This window comes from Canis aureus, chromosome 31, assembly GCF_053574225.1.
Source record: "Canis aureus isolate CA01 chromosome 31, VMU_Caureus_v.1.0, whole genome shotgun sequence".
Lineage (NCBI taxonomy): Eukaryota > Metazoa > Chordata > Mammalia > Carnivora > Canidae > Canis > Canis aureus.
This window is the reverse complement of record NC_135641.1, coordinates 25,262,554-25,287,102: the sequence shown is the minus strand read 5'-3', so window position 1 is coordinate 25,287,102 and position 24,549 is coordinate 25,262,554. Positions and strand designations below refer to the sequence as shown.

The 24,549-nt window shown below is 41.6% G+C and overlaps 1 protein-coding gene across 10 annotated transcripts in view; it reads right to left on the bottom strand.

The window, feature by feature from the left end:
- Positions 1–24,549, bottom strand: part of LPP (LIM domain containing preferred translocation partner in lipoma) — a 604,338-nt gene that overhangs the window by 479,766 nt on the left and 100,023 nt on the right. For 9 of the 10 annotated variants that reach the window (XM_077880053.1, XM_077880050.1, XM_077880051.1 and 6 more), the window contains one exon: positions 21,173–21,236. The gene's annotated coding sequence lies outside the window, so the exon portion shown is untranslated. Of the gene's footprint in view, positions 1–2,432; positions 2,571–21,172; positions 21,237–24,549 lie in introns of those variants that run through there. The other variant, XM_077880055.1, reaches the window with a different exon arrangement.

Sequence of the window (24,549 nt, the reverse complement as noted above, 5' to 3'; positions counted from 1 at the left end):
AGACAGGGTAAAGCTAAATTCATTGAATATAAAGATAAAACCTGTCTAAAGAGTTAAGACAAGTATATAAATAATTATCATATAAGAAAGACTCTATTCAAGAGAAGACAGGAACAGATGAAAGACTCCAGGCTGAAAGCTCAGCAAGGCTGTGTCGCATGTGTGTTAAGGCCCTCCACACGCACAATGCCGGGTCGCTTAAGAAACACAACAGTGACTGAGCATAAACTCTAAGTCAGGCAGGGCCTTAAACATTTCCCAGGTACTAACTCCTAGAATTCTCAGAGTAACCTTGGAGGTGGTAGAGTTTTCACCTCTTTTAAATAAGGGGATGAGGCAAATGAATTGCAGAGAGAGCATGCAACTCAACAGAGCAAATAGCAGAACTGGCTTCAAACCTTAGCAAAGAGACTTCAGCCAATGCACCGGACCATCCTGCTCCAGTGTTGCTGCGGCAGGCTTGCCAACATCCCACACAAAGGAAGTGGCATGTGGCACTTTCTATATAACCCAAAGGAAGGATTTCTGGAAAAAGGCCTAAGAAATGACATCCTATCAGTAAAGGGAAAAGTACGGGTAAACATCACATTCTAGATGTCTGCACCTGCATTCAAAGAGAGAGGACACTCCTGGATTTTGAGAGCAGAAGACTCAAGCCACTGATGGGGCTGCAGCCTTTTCTAATTGACCAGACTTCCTCAATCTGGGACTTACTCAATCTTCGCAATGAGCAGTGAGGCTGAATCTCTCGTCACGCTGGTACTTTGTGAGTGATAGAAACGTGGCTGTTACCTTGACTGTAAACATTAGAAATGCCTTGTGATGATCTGACCAGCCTTTTTCCTTCCAGAAAAGGTTAAAGGCCTTTTAGCAAAGAACTAGATGTGAAAAATCGAACTTAAATGGTGAGAGAGAGCATCTTGTGGCCAATCTTAATGATACTTAATTCTCAGATGAGGAATTTTGTAGTAAACAACCTCTCGATTCTGTGCAAAACATTTTTAATTTCATGCCCTGCTAATCACACAGCTGTTAAATTTCCCTTCCCATCAGTTGTAAAAAAATAAATAGATAATAATTGTAATAATAATTTAAGAAACAGTTGGGCCTCAAACAAAATTTGAACCCTAATGAATTTTCCCATCTGGAATTAATAATGTAGTGGATGGTGAAATTGCCTGGATTCAGTTGATGTAAAGTTATATTACATTATTAAAAGTATCAAAATGTAAGGCTGTAAACATCAAAGGTTGCTAACATGCCAGCCACAGAATGCAAAGTCTACCTTGCGTTTTCAGACAAGCCAGGCACCTGATGTTTCATTCCAACAGATTTTAACAACCTGTTTCCTTTCGCTGTGACCTTATCTCCTCTAGGCTGCAAAGGCACTATACGCATGTAAGTACTGACTTGACTTTGGCATTATAGACTTGATGATCCAAAGCCCAGAGAAGAGAAAGTAGTCCCTTCATATCGCAAACACATCAATCCAATCAATACAAGGAAATTAAAAAGCTGCCTTAAATGTTGCATGTGAAAATAAGAGCTGAGGAGTAAAAGATAGAAGGGCGTTTTAAAGTATTTGGGGATAAGAGAATGAGGTAGTTCAAAGGAGCATGGTAGTGAGGGTAAACCAACCTTGCAGGAAAGACAGGATAATAACCAGGAAAAAAAAGAAAAAGAAAAATTCAAGCAATGGAACATCATGTGAAGAAGGAAGGGACGCATGTACTAATAGAAATAAAATAAGCATAGTCAGTTGGACCAGAATATCAGCAGGAGATCTTCTCATGTTTCTGTGCATTGACACTTTTCCCATAGCTTTGGCCAAAGGACACGGTAGGAAATGCCTAGAGCACTAACGTACGGTCTCTTCATCTGGCTTATTCCAACCTAAAAGTCTGTTTGCTGCAATCCTTCCAGTTCTTAAAGGTGTGCTCAAATGTCACCTCCTTTGAAAGCTTTGCCCCCATTCCAAACCCACTGAAACCTTCCTCCAGGCTCCCACAGCATGATGCCTATATCTCTCCATTGTCAACTCTGTCGTTTTGCTTAGTGAAATAACTAATTATTTATGTGTTTGGGTCTCCCACTAGATTGTAAACTCCAGGAAAGAAGAAATCACATTTACCTATATTTCTATTCCTCAGTGCCAAGTCTAGGCTTTGCATAGTAGGCACTTAGGGGATGGGTACACTTTCTTTAAAAAAAAAAAAAAAAAATGAGAAGAGAATACTTTCTTGTTACAGAAAACTGAAATTTAAGGATTTAACAATTTACCCACTAGCGATCACCCTACAAACCCCTATAAATGACAACCACTATCAATATTTCATTACTACTCTCAAGTTTCCCTGAAAAGCTCAGAACATGAACACGATTTTCATAATTGTTATCCTAGTCTACCTAAAGACAGAACAGTAAAAACATACATCGCGCTTTTCTGTCCTGAGCACAGGCTCTCAACTGCTGGTGCAAGAATCATTTCCAGGAACCTACAGTGCTTTCTTGAAATCCCAGAATCCCTCCAGTCAACATTTCATTAAAACAATCGCGTTTCCTTCATACTTCATCATTGATGATAAAGCGAATGAGTCAGCTCTGCAAAATACAAACAATAATTGACGATGAACATAACTGTATTGCATAGAACTTGAGATATCACTATCTCATTTGCTCTTCTCTGCAAGCTTCTCCAACACGAGGAAATAGAATAATTGTTTTAGAGATGAGGAAACTCAACTCCACAAGATATGATTTATCTCCAAAACACAAAGCTCATACAGGCAATGACAAGATGTGAACTCAGGATTCAAGATACTGAATCTCCATCCAAAGTTGTGTTCATTTATACAATGTTGTTTCTCTTATCTGAAAGTGTGTACTTAGATACCAGAAGTCAGTAATGGAGCCCCTGAGACTTATATAAATGAAAAAGTTACCTAACTCAGATAAAGTTTGAGATGGGTTCCATGAAAATATAAAAGAAGAAGAAAGAGAAAGAGAGAAAAAAAGAAACTACTTTGGGTTAAGACAGTCAGTTAAATTTCCTGGAAAACAGGGGTCTTGAACTGTACTTAAAAGGCATACTAATGAAAGTAAGCCCACAAACTGACAGTTTCAAAATCATCCAGAAGCTCATCAGAAATACAAATTCTCCCACACTATGCTCTCAGACCTACTGGACCGTAATCTCTGAGAGTGAGTATAATCTACCTCTCTAATGTATATCACTTTACAGCAACTGAGTCCTCCCAGGTGTTACCAATGTATGCTAAATTTGAAAAGTACTGCTTGAAAGTTAAGACAAGGACCTGGATAAGTTAAAAGGTAATGGGTCGGTTCTAGAGGTGGGGGAATGACATTAAAAATAAGGAGGCCTAGAATCTAGAAAACTCAAAATATGTCAGCAAAGCAGATTGAGAACAACGGACTAGAGAAGTAGTATCCCCTGAGGGACTGGGTCTGAACACATTCCTTTGTAGAGAATGCCCAGTGCAGCCACCCGGGGCCTTGTGAGCACGTGGACTCCACAGCCACTCAGCCCAAGTTCTGAGTCTGGAGAGAAAGCACGCACACATAAAGAACAAGACCATCATGCAATTCAAGACCAGAGGCCACACATGGTTGAGAGACTGTTAGGAGGAGAAACTCTTGTACAAACCGGAGGAACTCAAGTTCACCAGGCACATGAGAATGGAAAGGAACATGGCAAAGGTCCGAGAGATTTAAAAAAAAAAAAAAAAAAACATGATCTACTGAGCACAAGTGAGGCACCCTGGGATTCAGCATCCTCCTCTGTAAAAGAAGAGATTCATAATCCTGAGCCAGTGGATGGTTGAGGGGATTAGGTGAGGCAATTTTACAAGGCAGCTCCTCCGGTAGGGTCTGGCACAGGGCAGACACTCAATGCCGCCTTCCTCTCCTGTCAGGCCAATGGAGGGCAAAAGAAAGACCCTAGCATGGAGCCCTCTCTGGGGCTATGTGGTGAGCTACTGCCACTGATGCTGTTTTCTCAAAAAAGGTTCACAAGGCAGTCTGCTAGGGGAGTTCCTGTGGTTGGTGTAAGCAACACACAGAGGCACATTCCATTTCAAGACTTAAGGCTCCTTCACTTCCGGCTTCTCACTCTTACTTTTTCAGAGAGGCCACAGGTTCTCAAGTTTATCTTGAGCGCAGCTCTCCTTCTCAATGACACGTAATTTCTACAGGCAAAAAGTGCTCTAACTTCTTCTTTCAGATGGGACTTCCGGCTGCCCTGAGAATGGACTTAGCTCTAGTACTTAGATGATCTGTCAGAAAAGGGACACGAATCCACACATCCATCCAGCTGGTTGACTGGGGGGGTCTCCCCACCACACCCAGTGTATGTCTCCTAGGGGTGGTAACTAGGGTTGCTCAAAGGCAAAAACAAAGTTCCAGAGTCAAATGAGAGCAAGACAACAGTTGTCCCACAGGGCTTCCTAAAAGAGCCTCAGGTACATTGTCAGTACCTAAGAGGGCGCCAGAGTATGTGGCATTTCCCAGGCTTGTGTGCCCACTCTCCTCAGAGTGGTATCAACTTAGACTAGTATTTATGGACCACGCAGAAGAAACGATGACTCAAGGCATGATACTAGAGGAGGCAGGCATTAGCTACCTGCCTATAGCCACCTCCCAGAAAGAATGTGCAGCTGCTCAAGGCTTTTTGTTATACTTTTCTCGTCTTCCCATTCACCACCCTGCTCACGGTTTTCTCAGCTCCCCTCACAACCCCTTTCCTTTCCCCCTGCCTCCACACACAGGATCTGCTAACCTAATCAATACTTGATGAACACCCTCTGCTCCACCAGCCTGCACACACTGGTACCTCAATTTTATCATTCATCCCATTTGCTTCGAAGGCATCTCCCTTTACCAAAATCCCATTCATTCAAGGTTCACCTGAATGTCACTGGTGCCATGAAGACTTCCTTGAATCTCCCGCCCTGCATCCCAGTTGGAAGCAGTGGGTTTTTTTCCTTCTCTGAATTTTCTCTTCAAGGTTCTACTTTCTACTTTAATTTATAGCTATCTGTGTGCTGTCTCCCCTTCACCCTGTGGTTAACCCCTCCCCCTAACACTTCACTCCTGTCATCTTGTTTCAGCCTCACGGCATGCTGGAAGACAGAACAGGCAGGTATAATCATCCTCGCTGCACAGAGACAATAGAGCTTAGTGGTTAGGAGAGCAGTTTCTAGAGCCAGATGATCTGAGTTCAAGTCCTGACTTTCCTTTTTATGAACGTGGGACCTGGAGCAAGCTGTGTAAAGTCTCTGGTTCTCAATATTTCCTCTGTGAAAACGTAGGAATAACCCTCCTCAGAGAGTGGCTATGAGGACTGAGTGAGGTGATGATCCTGAGTGCTCACAATAATACCTAACTCAACAAGCATTAATTAAGCAAAAGTTCCAGGGAGTTTAGAAGTGGCCGGGTCAGAATTTTCCAGATTTCAGTCATGCTTCTTCCCTCAATAATGGTATCTTTCAGTATTGCTCATCTGTTCAGTAAATATTTATTGAGCTCATAAATGAGCCAGGCATGACTCTGGACAAATGGGAAACAAAGACAGACAAGGGTCTGAACTCAAGGTCCTTACACTCTAGCAAGAGAAAAAGGAAGCAGAAAGGAGTCGATGCAAAAATAAGATAACTAAACAAACAAGATAGATGAGTGCTTTTGGTTTGGGTTCATCCCATGTCACCTTCCTCCATCCCAACAATTCCTTGCAGTATTGCATGTTGATGAAAAGTATGCACAGAATGCTTCCCGCATGATTTGAAACTATATTTCTAGAACTCAACATTTGCTTAGAACATTTTGCCTGATTTCACCAGTTTCTTCAGGGAATGAGCCAGGAATCACTCCGGGGTTTTTCCTAATGATCCTACGCATGCATTTTGGGTCATCCCTTCCCTCATCCAAATAAACCCAGGTGCATCCCCGGTGGCTGATATGTGACTCAATAAAAGAACATTCTGTCTTGGCACTCGGCTGCTGCTTCTGGACTCACACCGCTTTTATGAGATTTATTACCAGAGAGGCATTTCACTAGAAGAAAGTGTCAGGTACAGAACTGGAGACTGGACCATTCTCTCCCTTCAGGACTTCAGCTATTAAAAGAGTTAAGTCAAACTAATCCCATAATTTGAGTCCTGAGGAACTTTGAAAATGATGCTTCTGCATCTAGCAAAAATAGACATTGATCATCTCTGCCATCGTTAGGACAGGTTTTTTTATCTGTGAGAAATATTTTCTCCAATTTGATTTTATTATGCTCATACTTAAAGGCTTTTCTATAGTGTTACTAAGTCATGTGCCTCAATCACTTGTCATTCTTGCAGTTTCTGCCTTGGTTTGCTAATCCACAACTCTGTATTCTCCTACCGCACCATTCTCGAGGGTACACACAGGAACTTGCCCTGCACAGTGGATTGAGGTTGTGGCAATTACATATGAATGGGGTGGAGGAAGGGGAAAGTAATGGATAAATTCAGAATCCAAGTTGTGGGTAAACACCCCCCTCCAAACTAGCTGAAAGTCTCTAACCTAAAGAGTTGAAGGTTATCCTTGACCAGAAGCAGATAAAATACCTGCCAAACTTCTATCCCTTCCTCTGCCTAGACTTGTGGCAAGTCATGGTCTTTGCTGACCCGAAAAGCTGCTGAATTGGAAAGTAAGTTTATTAAGACTAGAAAGATGTAAGGATTAAAGTCAAACACAGATGTGATCTCAGTTGGTGGCCCCTCCTTTGAATCTCAGTATGGAGAGCCCTTGGCCATTGAAAGGACTTCCATGCAGGCCTCCTGAATGCACAAGGCTGAACCCAAGGTCAGGTCTGTGCCAGATCTGTTGGTGTGCTTGCCCACCAAAAACTCACAGGAAATGAGCCACAGGGCCAAAGAATCCCTGACTCTAGGTCCATCTAGTAGAGCAGTGCCAACAGGTAGCCAAACTGGTTATTTAAGCAGTGGAGCGTTCTACTTAAATGAAATAGCACATAAAACTAAATTAAAACAAATCCAAGAGTGCAGCTACTCAAGTAGAAAGGCCCAGGGTCCTCACTATTCACCCTATAACCCAGTATCCGAGGCCACATATCAACTCGGGACTCTGAGGCTGGTTCCTTGAAGCATAGATTAAAAGTTCACTGTTTTAATCTAATTTCAACCTTAAAAATTCTTCAGGGAAAACTGAGGCCCAGAGATTAAGAGCAGCCCACGGACACAGTTACCAAGTAGCACAGCCATAAATTCTCCCGAGAGAAATCATACCGCATTTTCCAAAATGTAAAACATTTATGGTCTATGATTTCTACCCTTTTAATAGGATGAAGAAGTTGGTATAATCACTGTGCCAAACAAAATTTAAAAATGCATCCAAGGTTAAAGAGTGGTCAATAGCAAATAAGGACACCTTAAATTATACCCTGGGGCTCCCAAATTGTGGAAACACAAAACATTCATTCTCCGTGTTAAAGTTTCAAGTACTGATTCTGCAGTGAAAACAACAAAATTACAGTAGGGGAATTTTGTTTTATTTTTTTAGCCACTATACATAAATGTGTCAGGCACGAAATCAAACCACTCAAAAATCATGTGAAATCCATTCAGTTTTAAGTACAGAAAAACACAGCATTTGTGAGGTGTGGGAGACACGTAACCTAAATGTGCTCCTTGGGTTAGTAACTTGAACTAGGAATTCACTAAAAAAGTGTGAGGAGCCTACAAGAGAGAACACTGAGCAAAAACATTGTGAGACACATTTGATATAATAGTCACATGATTAACAAACTGTCACATCAAACTTTCCTGCAATGTGGGAACACTTTGACACTTCATATTTTTAAAAACTGACATTTTGATTCATTACTGTAAATAGCACGTTGGGTTAAATATTGTGACAAGGAACAGATCATATATATATGTACATATATATGCACTCTATATATTACATGTGTATATTTTTCCTAGCTCTGTAACATTTTGAAATATATGAAACCTTTTCCTACAGTAACAGTTTGGGCCAGTGTGTAAACAGGCTACTGCACTCCTAAACCACCCCTTTCTCTTGTTAAGTAGGCAGATGGACAATGTTTCTTCATTCCCCAGAAAGTGAATGAAGCAGAGGGATTTCAAGAGCAATAGGATGACTTCTAAAGAGATTCCAAATAAGCCTGTCAACATCAAGCAGAGGACGTGATAAAAGATGTTTTAATTTACTGCACCTGAAGTCACAAAATCATCGTCACCAACGCATAGAAAACATTTCTCCTGTCTTCAGGGTGCTTCCATATACTTAGAGAAACACGCACGCACAGGCAATTCTAAAGCAAGGTAAACTGCTTCAAACATACAAGAAAGGCACAAAGTGCTGCTTTTTTTTTTTCCTTTTCTTTTTATTTAGGGTGCATTACTTATAGTAAATAACATGTTCTCTTAGCCATTGCTAGAGTAAACTGATTCAGCTCAATTAAAGTATAGGCACCCATGGGGGGGCTCAAAAATTTAGAATGACTGCAAGAATGCTCATATACCCAAGACAAGCTTTCTTCTCGAAGAAAATATAGCATTAGATTTCCATTTAATACCAAACAATACAACTCTCTAACTTTTCAATTTTACCTACAACTCTAGAACAAAAGGTAAAATAGTCATCTCCCTGAACATTCAAGTTTAAATTTCAATTTTTCCCTTGATAATTCCAAAGTTAGTACGTCCTTTCAAAGTATACACAGCTTTATTAAAGGCCCAGAAGCTAATCTCACTCACACATACACTCTCTACAGAGATAGACTTATATTTGTCTTATGTATTCAACTTTGTCTCTGGACATTATACCATTATTATTCAACTCACCCTTCTCCTTACACACCTGGAGAGTTAGATACAAAAAGGAAACATGAGATATATAGATGTAGATATTGATATATAGATATATTATGATATTATACTCACTACAAATAAGATTTGCCTCTGTTCTGAAATTTAAATTAGGCAATGGTATCTTTCCTGAGCACATAGATAAAAAAGAAGACTGTTCACATTGATAGTTTTTGAAAAAGGATGTAGAATGTTATCAAACTCATCCAAATCCTACAGAAGTTTGGATAGCATAATGGATATCATCTATTGAATATGGCAAATGTTGAGAAGAACCTATAAAACAATATCAACCAAAATCTAGGCTTCTGCTGCAGCGTTCAAAGATTCATATATCCTGGGGCAGCCCGGGTGGCTCAGCGGTTTAGCGCCGCCTGCAGCCCAGGGAGTATTCCTGGAGTCCCAGGATGGAGTCCCACGTCGGGCTCCCTGCATGGAGCCTGCTTCTCCCTCTGCCTGTGTCTCTGCCTCTCTCTCTCTCTCTCCTTCTCTGTGCCTCTCATGAATAAATAAAATCTTTTTTAAAATTTTCCATTAAAAAAAAAAGATTCTTATATCCTTTTGTAACCAAAAATAGTGGTCTAGTTTTGTTCTTAGCTAAATTAGTCAATTCATTTAGGACAGAGGGTCTTCTATCCCCCTATGCTAGATGTATCCAAATTTATTAAAAGTTTAAAAATTCTTATACTCTAGTCTTAAATTTATCTCAAATTAAACAAATTAAAGAATATGGAAATGCACTATTTTTCCTTGGCTTATTGGGGGAAAAAAAAAAAAAAAAAGCTAAAGTGTTGTCCAAAACATGATGAGAAATCATTGTTTGAACCTGAGGCCTCAATTATTTTTCCAAACTCTTAAGGATGTGGGTTGCAACCTTAAAAGGCTAGAGACTCCTCGAGAGAAGGCTGAACCACTCTCTATGGAACAACACCCTCTCTATAAGTAGTGGTGAAGAACAGAAGTAACATTACGTTATTTGAAAACAGAAGACCTAGATGCAAATCAAATCTCCACCATTTATTACTTGAAGTGAACTTGGGCAGGTGCCTGGCTCATTTCTTCTCTGTAGAATAAGGATAATACTGAGTTTTATGGAAATTAAGAACATATGAGAAATCACACAGAATCCAAATTGGTGAGAACGCAAAATCATCATTTGCCAACTTTCATTGTCAACTAAAAAAATATCTTAAGAGGTCATCTGAACTCAACCTAGTTTATCTCAACAAAGATTCACGGTATGCTCATCATAAGTGATTTAGGTCTATGCCAGATGCCATGTTTGAAAGGCAGCAGGGAGGGAGGAAAGGAGGGAGAGGAAAGAAAAAAGAAAAGAAGAAAAATCCCTTCTACCCCTAGGGTCCTGCAATCTTATGAAGGAGACAGTGTCTCATATCTGAACTATCTACAGAATACTTAACACCATATAATAAAGCACCTGCCAAGAAAAGATGGTGCTGACAGTGGCTCTTATGGTGGTAGCCTTATGTGAGCCTACAAGACATTAGGAAAGGGTTCAGGGCAATTAAGAACAAGACATCTTTCCCTTGCCCCTTTAAGCGTCTACTTCTTTCTCAATGACATCATCTGTGGCATCAGATAGGAAGAGTTTCTGCTGATGGTCACAGCTGAGTGGCACCTCAGACACTCACTCTGGGCAGCTATCAGCCCCACACTATCCGTAACTCCCCATCACTTCCTCATTCCTCTCTCTGCACGGAGTTCCTCCCCCCCCTTCACTTCCCCTCCCCATTCCTAGGGACCAAGACGTCCCCACGCCTGGCTCATCTCCACCCACAGCCTCCTGGGCTGAAAAGGGCCCTCAAGCAGGGGAAGCATGACATAGTAGTAACAGGATGGAAATCAGGAGACCCAAGTTCCTGTCCCAGCCTCATCTCTACTTCACTCTGGGACCTTGAGCAAGTCACTGCCACTCAATGAGCCTCAGTATTCTCACCCAGCAAATAAGTAAAGGATATTTAAAAGCCCGTCCTACTCCCAAATGTTCAATGTCTGTGTCCTGACCTACAGCTTCCAACAGTTTCCAAGTGACAACTGGGGCTCACCAGTCACACGGCTTCTGAAGAGGCACTGACATGACCACATCGACGGTTTCTATTGTGGGGAAGGTCAGGGGCTCCTTCAGAAAATAGCTGATCTAAACAGAGCCCAAGGACTGTCATGGCAACACTGCTCACAAGCTGCCAGAGGTAGGGAGGAAAAGCAGCCAATATGCGTGTGCAGCTGCCACATTTCAGAGCAGCGCTCAAACCTCGTTAATATCATCTTGCTTAATACCAAGTCCCATAGATCATAAGCTATTTTTACTATGTATTTAACAGATTTGTGTCTCGTCTTCCCTGCCAGCATTTTCACAGTCCGGCACAGAGGACTCTGCATCAGAGAGCCCTCGGAACCTCAGGCCGCCCAGGGTTAGCTCAGGAGAAGGAGAGACAGGGAAAAGAAAACAGATCAGGGGCAGAAATACACAGTCTGTGGGTGGGAGGCTTGAGGAGAGGAGGGAGAAAGATGTAATAAGAGCAGGTACAAGCCAATACTACCAACACTCATGTGTGAGGCACTCAGGTCTGGTTCTCCCGAGACTCATCTGTACACTTGGGAGGACACAGGTCCGCCCACCCCAGTCTTGGTCACAATGCTGGCTTGCTTCCACTTATCTTCACAGTCAGCGAACCTTAAAACAAGTTGAGTGTGCAACTTTGCAGAGCTCTATGCCCACATTCCGGGAGGTAAGGGCCCATCTACTACAGTACGCTCATCAGAGCTCCTAAGGAAGGGCTTTTGCTAAACATCCTGATTACAACCTGGCCCCCTCATGCAGAGTGCAAATTCTAGCTTATGACCACCGACCAAGCTAACCTCTGCCAACGCATCTGTCACGGGGCCCGTCGCATAATAGATACCCAATAAATGTCTGCTCGTTTCTCTCGGTTTCATATAGCGGCAGTGTCCTGTATGCCACCTCTATTCCTAAGGGTCTTCAGGGAAAGGAGGAACCCAGTCAAGGCCTGGGTGGTAAGCAGGAACTCTGTCCCTCTATCACTTAGCCAGATAAGGATGCCATTCTCAGACCTGCAGCTAACTGAGGGGGTGAAGTGTGGCCAGTCATTTCTTCCCAGGGCTATAGACAGTTGTTATAGCTTCCCAGTTCTGCAATTCTAGATGCCTCTATATATGTCTCATATCCGTCTTAAACCCAAGCAACATGGAGTGAGAAAAACTGTTGAAGAATATAGTTATGTGCTTCTTCATTGAACATTATGTCTAGGGCACTGCTGGGAGCTACATGAAATTCAGAGAAGCAGAGAGTCGTCTTTAGATTCAGAACCATTATAATCTGTGTGCAGGAGGGGCGGGGGTGTGTGTGAGGAAACATGAAAACATAGCCATCAAAAGAAAGTTTCATTATAAAACAAAGTCAAAGGCTAAGACTGTATTTCAGAGCCAAGAGGTACAGAGAGAAGGCTTTCCTAGGAAGAGGGCTTTGAGCTGTTCCTCCAGGCAGGACAGCAAGGCCCATACGACATGGAAAGAGGTGGCATTTTAGAGGAGTTGTGCAGAAGGGTCATCAGTACCTTAGATGGTTAAATATCTTAGTTGTTTGATGTCTCAGATCACTTTAACATTCTGTGTTCTATGCAACAAAGGCCAGGATAATAGTGATCACCCCACCCACCCCTCATCAGGATGCTACATGGGGTAGTAGTTAAGGAACAGGACATGTGGGCCCTGGGCCCTGTCCATGGCCACAGTCAGCTGGCAGAGTCAAGCTAAATGGCTTATCTGGCTGTGGGATCAGAGATCTTAAAGAATTCAGTTGGAGTTGAAGCTTGACAACCCTCTTGTCCAAAGCTCATGTTTTGCAGATGAGTAGACTGAGTCCCACCAGAGAAGAAGTGACTTCTCCCAAATGGATACTTCTGGTAGCCACTTCCTGTTCTCTGGACATGGCTGGTAATCACCTGCTTCTGGTCTTGCCGGTGGCCGATTCTGGCCTGCCAGAAATTTCCCCTCCACTTCCTGTAACATCCCATCAAAGTCCATGTAACCATCTTCCAAAGCCAACTCCGATCCAGTTTCTATAAGAAACTCCCAGGTAGAAAGAGTTCTTCAAATTCTCTGACTCACAGAGTGTAAGTACCGAGTTCACACATCACACTGAATCTCAGCTGGCCCTGACTCAAACTCACCTCTACATCCCTGCCACCTCCCTTCATCGATTTCTTAGCAACCCACCCTGCTCTGCTCGGTAGGTGCCAAGGAAATGTTTATTAGGTCAAGCTGGTCTACAGCATCACTTTTCTGACACTCTGCCAAGTACCTTCTCAAACATACCATGCTGCCTCTGATCACTCCAAGCCTAGAAGTGTGCAATCCCCAGAGCAGAGGAAACAAGTTTCAACCACCTCCAAATCCATCAAACTATTTCCCAGACTGACTACCTATGGGGCAAGAGGGAAAAGAACAGAAAAGAAAGGAGAGGAGAGGCAGAGGGCAAGGACCACACACTGGATAAACAGCCGTGCCTATGAGCGGAGGGGCACGCACAATATCATCCCAGCGTCATAAGGAAGAAACCGATGGCTGGCCCACAGTGTCACACGGGTTCCCCAGGGGAGCGTGCACATCCAGTGTAACAGGGTATGGTTTCTACTGCTGTAGAAAACCATCGGATGAACAGTCTCAACACGCGGCCATCGGCGGGGGAGACCCTGCAAGTCTCCAGCATCTGGGAGGGAGGCGTGTGGCAGCCACCAATGGCAGAGGCTGTGTACGAGGGACACTCAACAAGCAAGGTCAGAGTGAAATCATGGCAGGAGAACTGTGAGACAGAGCTGTGTAACTCCAGAGGCAACCCAACACACACATCAGATGGGAATTTTTAAAAATCTCTTTAAACACACGAGGACTCAGATGCCAGCACACACAGTGATGGCCCTAGCCAGACAGCAAAGGCATATTGGCACCACTGTAATTTGTCCATTCACCAATATGCTTCCCGAAAAACACCCATATGCTTTCTTTTAGCTTCCATATGCTTTTTTAGCAAGGAAACTAAAATATTTCATTAGTTTTGAGTAATTAATAATTACTTATTTCACAATAGTCATCCTCATTAAAATACGAAAATAACTGATTAAGCTGCAGGATCCTGGCTTTCAACTCAAGCTTTTTGCCTTTTTTTTTTCTTTTTTTTTTAATTCTTCCCCTCTAGGAATTGAGTAACTGAGTAAAACAGCCAGTGTGGAAACATCCACATAATGGGGGAATGGGGAGTTCTCATACGCACAGCCCAGCGTGCCTCTCGACTGAGACATCATGGTTTAATGAAAAGAACATGGACTTTGTGAGCAGAAAGGCTTTGGGATCCAATCCCAGTTTGACCCCTGTGAGTCGTAGTTCTGAGGAAATGAAAGGCGTTGAAAAGATAAAGGCTGCTGGATTCCTTCAAGCCAGCCTTCCATGATTCCCAGGGAGCGACTTCACAGGCTTCCCTCTGGCCATGGTAAGGCATGGGTAAGGCATGCCCCCAAAAGGCTGGCAGGATGCCAGCCACTGGCACCAGGCCATGGCCAATGGCCTTGACATTGATCTCAGGCATAAAACAATGCTTCTGAAAGTCTAACGAGCATATGAACTACCTGGGGATCTTGTTAAAATGCAGATTCCAATTCAGGAGGTCTGGAGTGTGGCCTGAAGTCTGCATTTCTAGCAAGATCCCAGGTGATGTCGATGTTCCTGGTCTTCAGACCAAACTTTGACAAGCAAGGGCCTAAGAAGAACTAAGATGAAATCAGGAAGTAATATCTGTCAAAGCAGGACAACCAGCCTGTGTGTTCAGGCTATGACGGGGATTACCAATCACATTAACCATAATGCCTCCGTATACTGAACTCATCCTCACAACAGTCCTGATTTCCATTTGACAGGCAACAAAACTGAGACCCAAAGAAATCAGGTAATGTATCGAAGGTCATGCAACTACTTATGCTGCATTCCCAATCCAGGTGTATCGACCTATCAAGCTCATGGGCTATGTGAGTGTGAGCCAGCGGAAGACAGAAAATCGAGGTCAACACTACCATAGAGGCTGGTATGAAGTCTGAATTTTATTCTGCCTCTGTTTCCCCACGGGTGAGGTGAAGGCCGTGCACCTGACAATCGTTGAGGCCTCTTTCACCTCTGGCACCAGTTTTCACTCTCATGGCTCGCACGTACATTCACAGTGGGTCACCGAGCGTTAAGCATTAGCTTCACACATGTGGCAGACATTACATCTTGGCACGATCCAAATACTAGCTGCTCACATCTGCATTTGTGCTGATCCATGCATGGTCAGGAGTCTCTGTTAAAAACTCCCACGCTCAGTATAACAAGGGAGAAAACAACAAACGGATTCCCCAAAGCATTGACATTCCAATCCAGTTGATAACTCACAGTTATCAGGGTACTATGACTCTAATCGGTTTTTGTCTCCTCCTCATCTCACTTACAAAAATGAAGAAATTTTTTTTTTTTCAAATTTTTTTTTTTTTTTTTTTAATTTATGATAGGCACACAGTGAGAGAGAGAGAGAGGCAGAGACACAGGCAGAGGGAGAAGCAGGCTCCATGCACCGGAAGCCCGACGTGGGACTCGATCCCGGGCCTCCAGGATCGCGCCCTGGGCCAAAGGCAGGCGCCAAACCGCTGCGCCACCCAGGGATCCCCAAAAATGAAGAAATTGAGACCACTAACCTGATAGAGGTTTGAAGAAAAAGAAAAAAAATAAGTTATTTATAATGCATTTTATACAATTGTCTAATATTTCTTAGTCTGCCTTAGGGTACCAGATAAGTATTTAATTAATAAATCATCGCCTAAATGATTCAGGATATGTGATCTTTTCCCTCTCTGAACTCTTCTGGGTCCCACTGACCATTTTCTACCAGGGATTTCTATAATTTATAGAATTTTCGTTGTCCCTCTTCATATTCAGTATGATCTCTGGAGGTAATCACATATTTGGGACCAGATCTGGATTTGAATCCAGACTTTGCTATTTATTAGCAGTATGACTGGGCAAATTACTCAACCACTCTGAGCTCAGCTTCTGTACATGAAAAATGGAAAAAAAAATAATTCTCTGTTTTGCAAGATTAAATGAAATAATATATTAAAATGGCTATCATTTACTGATTCCAGTTTAAAAGTAATTTGAGTGAGTGAATGAAGCGAGCAGAATAGCAGTTTCAACTCAACAGTCTGAGATATTTAACTGTCCAGGGTCATGCTTATAAATGAGCCTGACACTCAGAGTAGAACCATAGGTGAACTGTGGAAAAATCCAAAAGCAACAGGAAATGTATGTCAGCCAAATGTCACCTCAGGCCTTCCATACTGAAGAACATCTTCTGCTTAACCTAGAATCTACATTGGCCTTCAGAAGGTCTACAAACCACCTAAATTATAGACAACGTTTTATGCAGATGTGCATTTTTAACTATTTCATAGATTCACCTAAATTTTTAAACATTCCATAATCCTCTTCGCTACACTGTCCACCATAAACACACATAGGCACCACACACAAATTAAAAACTACTGCCTTAGACAAGTCCCTTGACAAAAAGAGACCTGTCAACGGAAGGGAAAAAAAGGGTGTATTTAATTTTTAAAAGGCTGAAGGATGCAAATACACTGTTTAGCGCCCCCCATGGGTAGTAGAAGCTATGATGATGCACACTCCAAACCACAGAAAGGCGTTCTGGATTCAGGACCTGGCTCAGATGCACACTTGCTATGGTACCCTGGACTGATCAGAGACTCACGAAAATCAGGACTGAGAAAACCTCTGACATCATCTATTCCACCCCCCTTCTCTTCCCATTGCATAGATGGAGAAACTGAGGTTCGGGACGAGGTCATTGCTTCAACAGAGTTGAAACATATTAATTAGAGCCAGAATTTGAACTTCAGACTGGGTAAAATGATTTCCACACTCTGTATTTCAGTATCAGAAGGTCCAAAATATGTGCTTAGATCCAGTGGCCTCTAAATTATCTTCTAAATGATGGATAATTACGACTCTCTCCTCTGGACCTGGAAATCTCATGAAAACATGAGTTTGGTTTTGGCAAAGATCATTCCAGCTGCTTCTCAGTCCCAGCCCAGTCCCATAAGAACAAGGCAGAGAGACAGTCTGAAAGAATGAGAGATGTTGCTATTAATCTCCTGTAGCACTGCACCTGGGAATTACAGGCCTTGAACTAGATTTCACTGTGTTGGCTATTACTCTCCTGTCCTCTTGCTTATTAATCCTTCATCTGTCTTCTCTTTATTAATGTTCCCCACTATGCACAGTAAACAGCCAGCTAGGCGCTCATCCTCAGCTTCCTATAATTCACTGGATCAAAAAAGGGCAGGAGGCGGGTGGAGGAAACAGAGGTGATGTCAGGGTCAAGTCATCCCTTACAGGAAGGACTGCAGGGGAATCCATAGTCTCCTAATAAAAAACAGACAGCAGAAGCCAGCCAGTAAGAATATTCTACTGCCCCACGGAATTAACAAAGATGGCTGGAATCCATTTTTGCTTTAAAAGCATCTCATATTCTTGCTTTGACACTGAGACAGGTTTTACCTGAAAAACAATGGCTCTTTAAATACTGGGAAGAGAAAGGACAGTTTATAGAAAGAGATATCTCTCCTAAAACAGAGATACGACTATGGAGTCAGAAGAAAAGTTCTAGGCCAGGATCTGCCACTAGCACCTTGATTCCAAATCTCAGTCTCTGAAATGAGGTAACCTGGCTAGATTGGTTCTTAAAGTCTCCTCTGGTTTTGACATTCTGACCTCTCCTTACAGGTCAATGACTCAACCTACAGAAGTCAAACAGAAGAAGAACCCATAAACACTAACCAGCAGGTAAGCCTCTAAAAATGAGACCCAGATGATGGAGTAGAGAAACATGGAGGAAGATGGACTTTTTTTCTTCCTTTCTAACCCGAAACTGAATATTGCTGGAGGTTAGGGATGATCAGTGCATAAATATCCTACCCTAGTGTAGATATAATTCAAATCATTAACTGCTCTTCTGCTATGTAAACACACACACACACACACACACACACACACAACTAATAGAGAAATACCTACTTCCAAGCACCCGTTCTGTGGTAGAGTCATAAGACTTTCCTATGACTTCAGAAAAGTAACAGCAGGAAGAAGAAAAGACTGGCTAAGAAATGCAAACACAGACAATAGGACATTTGACTAGAAGTAATGCCATGATCAATTGGTCCAACTCCATCTGTTGTTAGATACTGAACTGGACCCTGGAGAGGGAAAGTGACTTGCCAAGGTGACACAGCCAGAGCTGGGATTATAATTAGATTCTCATGGCGTCTGGTTCACACAACACAACATAAAACACATGGCTTCGCTCCCCAAAACAATGCTATTCTATCTAGGTAACTAAGAAGCACTTTCATGTATAACTACTGCCTCAACCTCCACCTAAAAAAAAGCAGTAACTGATTAATTTGACTTAAGGTAGACTAGGGCTGTTTCCATCAAATTATAATAAACAATCCACTCTAGCAATAGAGACAAGTCCATGATAATTAATTCAGTATTATTCATCCCTGCTAATGAATCACCCTGTGGAAAACAAGGATAATCAACCGTCTACAGGAGGCCAGAAGCCTATTCTTGTTCAAGTACAGATCTTGCCTATTCCAGAACATTGGGTATCAGCTCTAAATAGTAAACAGGGTATACTGTTTCAGATTCCATGAAGTGCAGCTTTAAATAGATTTGGTTTGGAAATGGAACAGGGGAACACACCACAGTCAGTGGATCAACGTTGAAAGCAGAGAAAAACATGATTACACTCATTAAGTGGGTACCTGTTGACACATCTACTGTCAAGTCTCATTATTTATTTAAACTGTTATTCTTTCTTCATTACTGCCACTGATACCAATTATTACCACAAGATGATTTTAAATTTCTACAACATGCCCCCAGAATATTTACTTCTCTACCTCCTAAAGGTTATTTGAGAAGTTTTTATCCTTCCCTGCCCACCAATCCCCACCTCCAAAATATTGAGGAAGGATGGATGGATGGATGGATAGCTGGATGGATAGCTGGATGGATGGACAGCTGGATGGATGAACAGATATAGATGAAACCCCTCTGTCTCAGGAGCAATCATTTCTTAACCTCCCAAGGCTTGCTTAAACTCCAATTTGCAGTTTCAAGATGGGTTTCCTGCAGAAGGGGGGCATGGTTACATAGTTTCAAAGCTTACTCTATTAATATTTAACAACTGGCATTTGGAGAAAAGTTAATATACCTGCAGCTTCTCTGAAGGAACCACTTAGCTCTCTGCCTAACAGGGCTATCAAAAACTATATTACATGTCTACAGGACATTCTTTTCTGATAGATTTATCCATGAAAATACATGAAATAAATTAGAAAGGAGTTTTTGCTGGAGTATTTTACGGACTAGAGAGGGAGCCAAAAATGGGCAGGAAATCATTCCTGTATTTTTGGTCACTACCATTTTTTATAACCTTCTCTGTTGTAGGACAGAGAGTAAAATCTAAACAATAAGTGGCTGCTCTGTCTTATTTAATTATAGAGGCGTTTCACAGTCCATACATGACCCCCCTTGTTTGCACATGGCATGTTCTTTTTTTTTCCCCCCCCAAAGAGTTTATTTATTCACTCATGAGAGACACAGAGAGAGAGAGAGAGAGGCAGAGACACAGGCAGAGGGAGAAGCAGGCTCCATGCAGGGAGCCTGACATGGGATTCGATCCCGGGTCTCCAGGATCTCACCCCAGGCTGAAGGCAGCGCTAAACCACTGAGCCATCCGGGCTGCCCTACATGGCATGTTCTTACGGTGAATATTAGCTTTAAAACCCACATTAATTTAAAAAATCATATCAATATCACACCACAATGTCCACTCAATTCTCAACTGTTAACTCTGACAAACATGACAACAAACTTCAATATTTTCAAAGGTCTGTGTAACCAAAGTCACACTGGCAGTTCAAGATCATGTAAATAACATGAAATATTTGCTGAAATATTCGGTAAAACAAATGTCTACAGTATTTTAAATGCTGATATCAAATCTTCCACAAAGTTGCTATACTTTGGGGCCTGTAGTTAGGAACACCATATTGACCTCTTCACTTCTTTTTCATCCAAGTCTTCTCAAAGACCACATAGAACACTGCAGACCTAACTGGGAAGTGCAAATATTGGCTAGTTAGACTCAAAAGAAAACTCCTATCTTGCAAGTTTTGCTACTATCATGCTTCCTTTACATATTTTCTTCTTGCCTCTATTTTATTGACAAAATCACGATGAGAATGTTCATTCACCAAAGGCCTAGCTCCTTTGCACTGGCCCCCCAGAAGAGCAGCACTGTAGATACCGTGTGTCCTAAGTTCAAAAACCTCTAGCTCATTCTCTGTATTCTTAGCATTTTGTTGTTGTCATTATAGCCTTGAATTATGTCTTTTTCAGATCTTTTCTGGGCAGCTAAAAGACAGTGATGGAGCTGACAAGAGGAGTTTGGTCCCTTTCAAAGCCAGGAAGCACTGGCAGCCCAGTGTATTGAAAATTTCACTCAAACAAGAGCCAGGACACTGGAGAGAAGCCCTCCTGCCACAGGCTAGCTAGGGATACAAAGAGGCAGTAGATAGGAACATAGTACATTATGGGGGCACCTGAGTCGCACGGTTGGTTAAGCATCTGACCCTAGGTTTCAGCTCAGATGGTGATTTCCCAGTTGTGGGATGGAGCCCCATGTCAGGCTCCATGCTCAGCAGGGAGTCTGCTTGGGATTCTCTCTCTCTCTCTCTCTCTGCCCCTGCCCCCACTGCACACTCTCTCTCTCTGTCTCTCTCCCTCTCTCCCTCTCTTTCTCTCTCTAAAGTAGATAAATAAATTTTTTTAAAAAGAACATTGCACATTATGGACACTTAAATACTTGGTAAATATGAATTTCCTGTGTTGCCTGGATTTTTGTGCTTTTGGAATTAAACCATGAAGGCTACAAATTGAAAGGGGAAATTAAATCAAGAAGAGATAAAAAGCTGGTAGTTCATTGCTTTGGCCATTTTTCAGGTTTTGCTGCTCATTAAATGCTTCTGTATTTCTTTGTTGGGAGTAAAATCAACCTTCAATATTATTGCTAGGACACTTATGAGCATTTCATAAATAAAAAGGTGCCGATCCTCTCTTACCTCAGATAGCTAGCTCCTGGAATGGTCAGTGGACGTAAGATTCAGCAAACTACAATGCCAGTGTCTGTAAATGAAATAGGTACACGTTACTCTTAGGTACTAATCTGTATCTTGTCATAAACTCTTATATATATATAACTCTTATATCAGTTTCTTGTTTTGCAAAACATTTTCACATTCATTATCTTGCTTCAATCCATAACAACCCAGCAAAGAAACAGGAAGAGATTGGTCTACTCACTTCACAGGTGAGGAAACAAAAATTCGTGGAGGTACAAGACAGAAGGAGATAGGAACTAGCATATTTCTCATGATTAACTTCACAAATATATTGTGTATGACTATTATTGTCGTCATTTTATAGATACAGAAACTAAAGTTGAGGAAAGGTGCGTAACTTGCCCAAGACTACACAGTATAATACGTAGTAGGGTACAAGTTTGGACTCTCCAGACTCCGCCTGTTGTTTCAGTGATTTTTTTCCTTTATAGCTTAGTCTGTCCTGGGCTATTAAGTTAGGAAAATAGAAACAACTCATTGACTTAATTCAGTAGACTGGGTGGAGGAGGGAAGAATAAAATAAGACCAACTATTTGATTGACATGAGACAGCGGCAAAAACACAAGGGATTTAGAACCTTGTGAGATTTGGAGATTTGGTCTTCCTCTTAACAATGTCCTTAGGCAAATTACTTAAACTCCCTGAGTGTCAATTTCTTTATATGTAAATAAGGATTTTAATATCTACTTCACAGCCAAACTCAGTCACACTTTTTTTTTTTTTTGGAAGATTTTCCTCCATTATTTCATATCTATAGATATGGACAGTGGTGGTATACAAAACATTAATATTTCTTCCAATGAGCCCATGTTTATCTGATCAAAGAATGACATTAGAAGCACACAGTGCTAGAGAATATCTCTGGGTTGGGAATTTCTTTGATTCATATGCCTAGTTTTAAAACACCGCAATAATTATCAATGTGTATCTCCCATGGCCTCACCTAACAACATTCTTGAAACAAAGAATGTTTGTTTCAAAAGGCAACACCTCAAATTTTAAAAATTAAATTTCCTCTCAACTCCCAAAAGCAAGAGATGCTGCTTTAAGTGAAGGAACTGCAGATACATCACAAATCATTTTAAAGTCTGTGCCTTTGTGCCTAAAGTTTGTCCCTTAGATGAAGCTTCCAACAGAAGAACATATAGGACTCAAATAAGGTTAAAAATAGAACATGGTTGATAATGCAGCCTGCAAGAAAGTCTTGCATAGGCCACCAAAATCAAAACATTAATCATCTTTATTGCCAATTTTACCAATAAGGAAACCAAACTTCAAAGATTATATGGTTAATATGGATCAGATAAAAATGGAACCTTGAATCTGGACACCAAAATCAGTAAGCACCCTTCTCTTACGTGATACAGTCTCCCATTTGGGAGCACATACCATACAAAAGTGTCAAGGCACCAAAGCCATTTAGTATTGAGCCCTGTTTCTTTAGTGAGTGAAAGGAAAGAAAGAAAGAGAGAGAGAAGACTTCATATCTGTGGTCTAACCAGAAGTGACACATTATGAAGCTAGGGCAAAAGGAGTGTTTGATGCAGGGTTACTATGCAGACTTTCTCAGCTCTCCCCAGTATAGTTTCAGAGATGCAACATCTTTGGCAAACTCTCAAAACACAAGCCACAGAAACAACAGAAGCCAGCGCCCCTGAATTCTCTCTCATCAAGAAGTCTCATGTTAAGCAGTACAAAAGCTGAAGCCTCCTAGCTAAGAAGTTCATCATCCTCCTCACATGATTTGAGTGTCAAGCATCCCCCAAAACTCATGGGTATTACCTAATGTAATGGAGTTCTCCACTAGACTCATAAAGGTATCTTGGACAACTGGCAAACCCCACTGTAGCATCTGGTTAATAAAGCAAGTCAGTCATCCTTAGCCGCCTCTGTATTTATAAGTGCTGACCAAGACCCTGGCAGTCTGCATCCTTGGTCAAACCACCCATCCTCTCTCTCAAAAAAAAAAAGAAAAATATTCTCATCTTCAGAAGCAATTTCAACCCAAAATAAAGAAACCTGTATACTCAACATTTAATTTGCAAAACTTCAACCTATTAATTAAAGTATATGCAAAAGCAAGATTCACCAAGTCAACTTGGAACCAGTATAGAATAATTGATAATTTACACTGTATTTTGGGAAAAACAGCAGTGAATACATGAAGGCAATGAAAAAGAGAGAGAAGAAAGAAATATGATGGGGAACAAGGAAAAAGGCAGAAAGGAATGTAAGAATATGAGAAATGAAGAGAGCAGAGAAAACAGGTATTTCACAAACCATGGTATCTTCTGAACTGACCCGTGCATCCCAGGACAATTTTTTAGCAATACAATTCTACAATGATGATCCTAACATTACAAACACAAATTCCAACCAACCAACACCAGAATCACTGTGGTCAATGTAAAGATATTTCTTAATACTTGATATTTTACAAGTGCTACAGTACCAATGAGCAACATAACAGAGCCTTGTAGAAACTTGCACTGAGCCAACAAGTGGGTTACTTTTTAGCATTCTGGTCTCTAATGTCCTTCCTGAATACAGGGGTGTTATCTTGAAAAGAAGAGCTTAATAGGGATTGAGTGCCTAGGTTCTGCTCTTGTACTTTAATTCCCAAGTCTTCTGAATTGGAAGTTGTATGAAATATGCATTTTTTTCTAGGTTTTTCTTTTCATAGGTCCTGACTGTGGTTACCCCTAAATCACTTGTGAAAGAGCCAAAAATTACTTTGTCATGGATTTTGTGCATTTGTCTGAGTTTTTTAAGATTTTATTTATTTATTCATGAGGGACACAGAGAGAGAAGCAGAGACATAAGCAGAGGGAGAAGCAGGTTCCCTGCGGGGAGCCTGATGCGGGATTCGATCCCAGGACCCCGGGATCACACCATGAGCCAAAGGCTCAACCACTAAGCCACCCAGGTGTCTCTGTCTGAGTTTTAAGGTAGTGGTAGAGGTAAGATCGATTTAAATTATTTACTTATTTAAATTAAATCATATACTAGATTTGCTTAAATTAAACAACGGCATAATCTTTAATACAATTATCAGGAAGTCTGTCTCCAAAAACTATGGAAATGTCAGACCAGGCCAAAGGCAATAGGTAACTAACACAGAAAGGACCTCTACTCTCATCACCAGATCCCGTACAAAGAGCATTTTTAAACGCACTCTCTCACCCGCAACCCTAAGATACTTATCAAAAATACAACATATTCCGTGGCTTATGAATGATTTGGTTGTCTCATTAAAGTAATGTTTGCCAGTATTTAATTGCTTCCCTCCCTGATTTTAATTTCCTCACCTGTCAGCA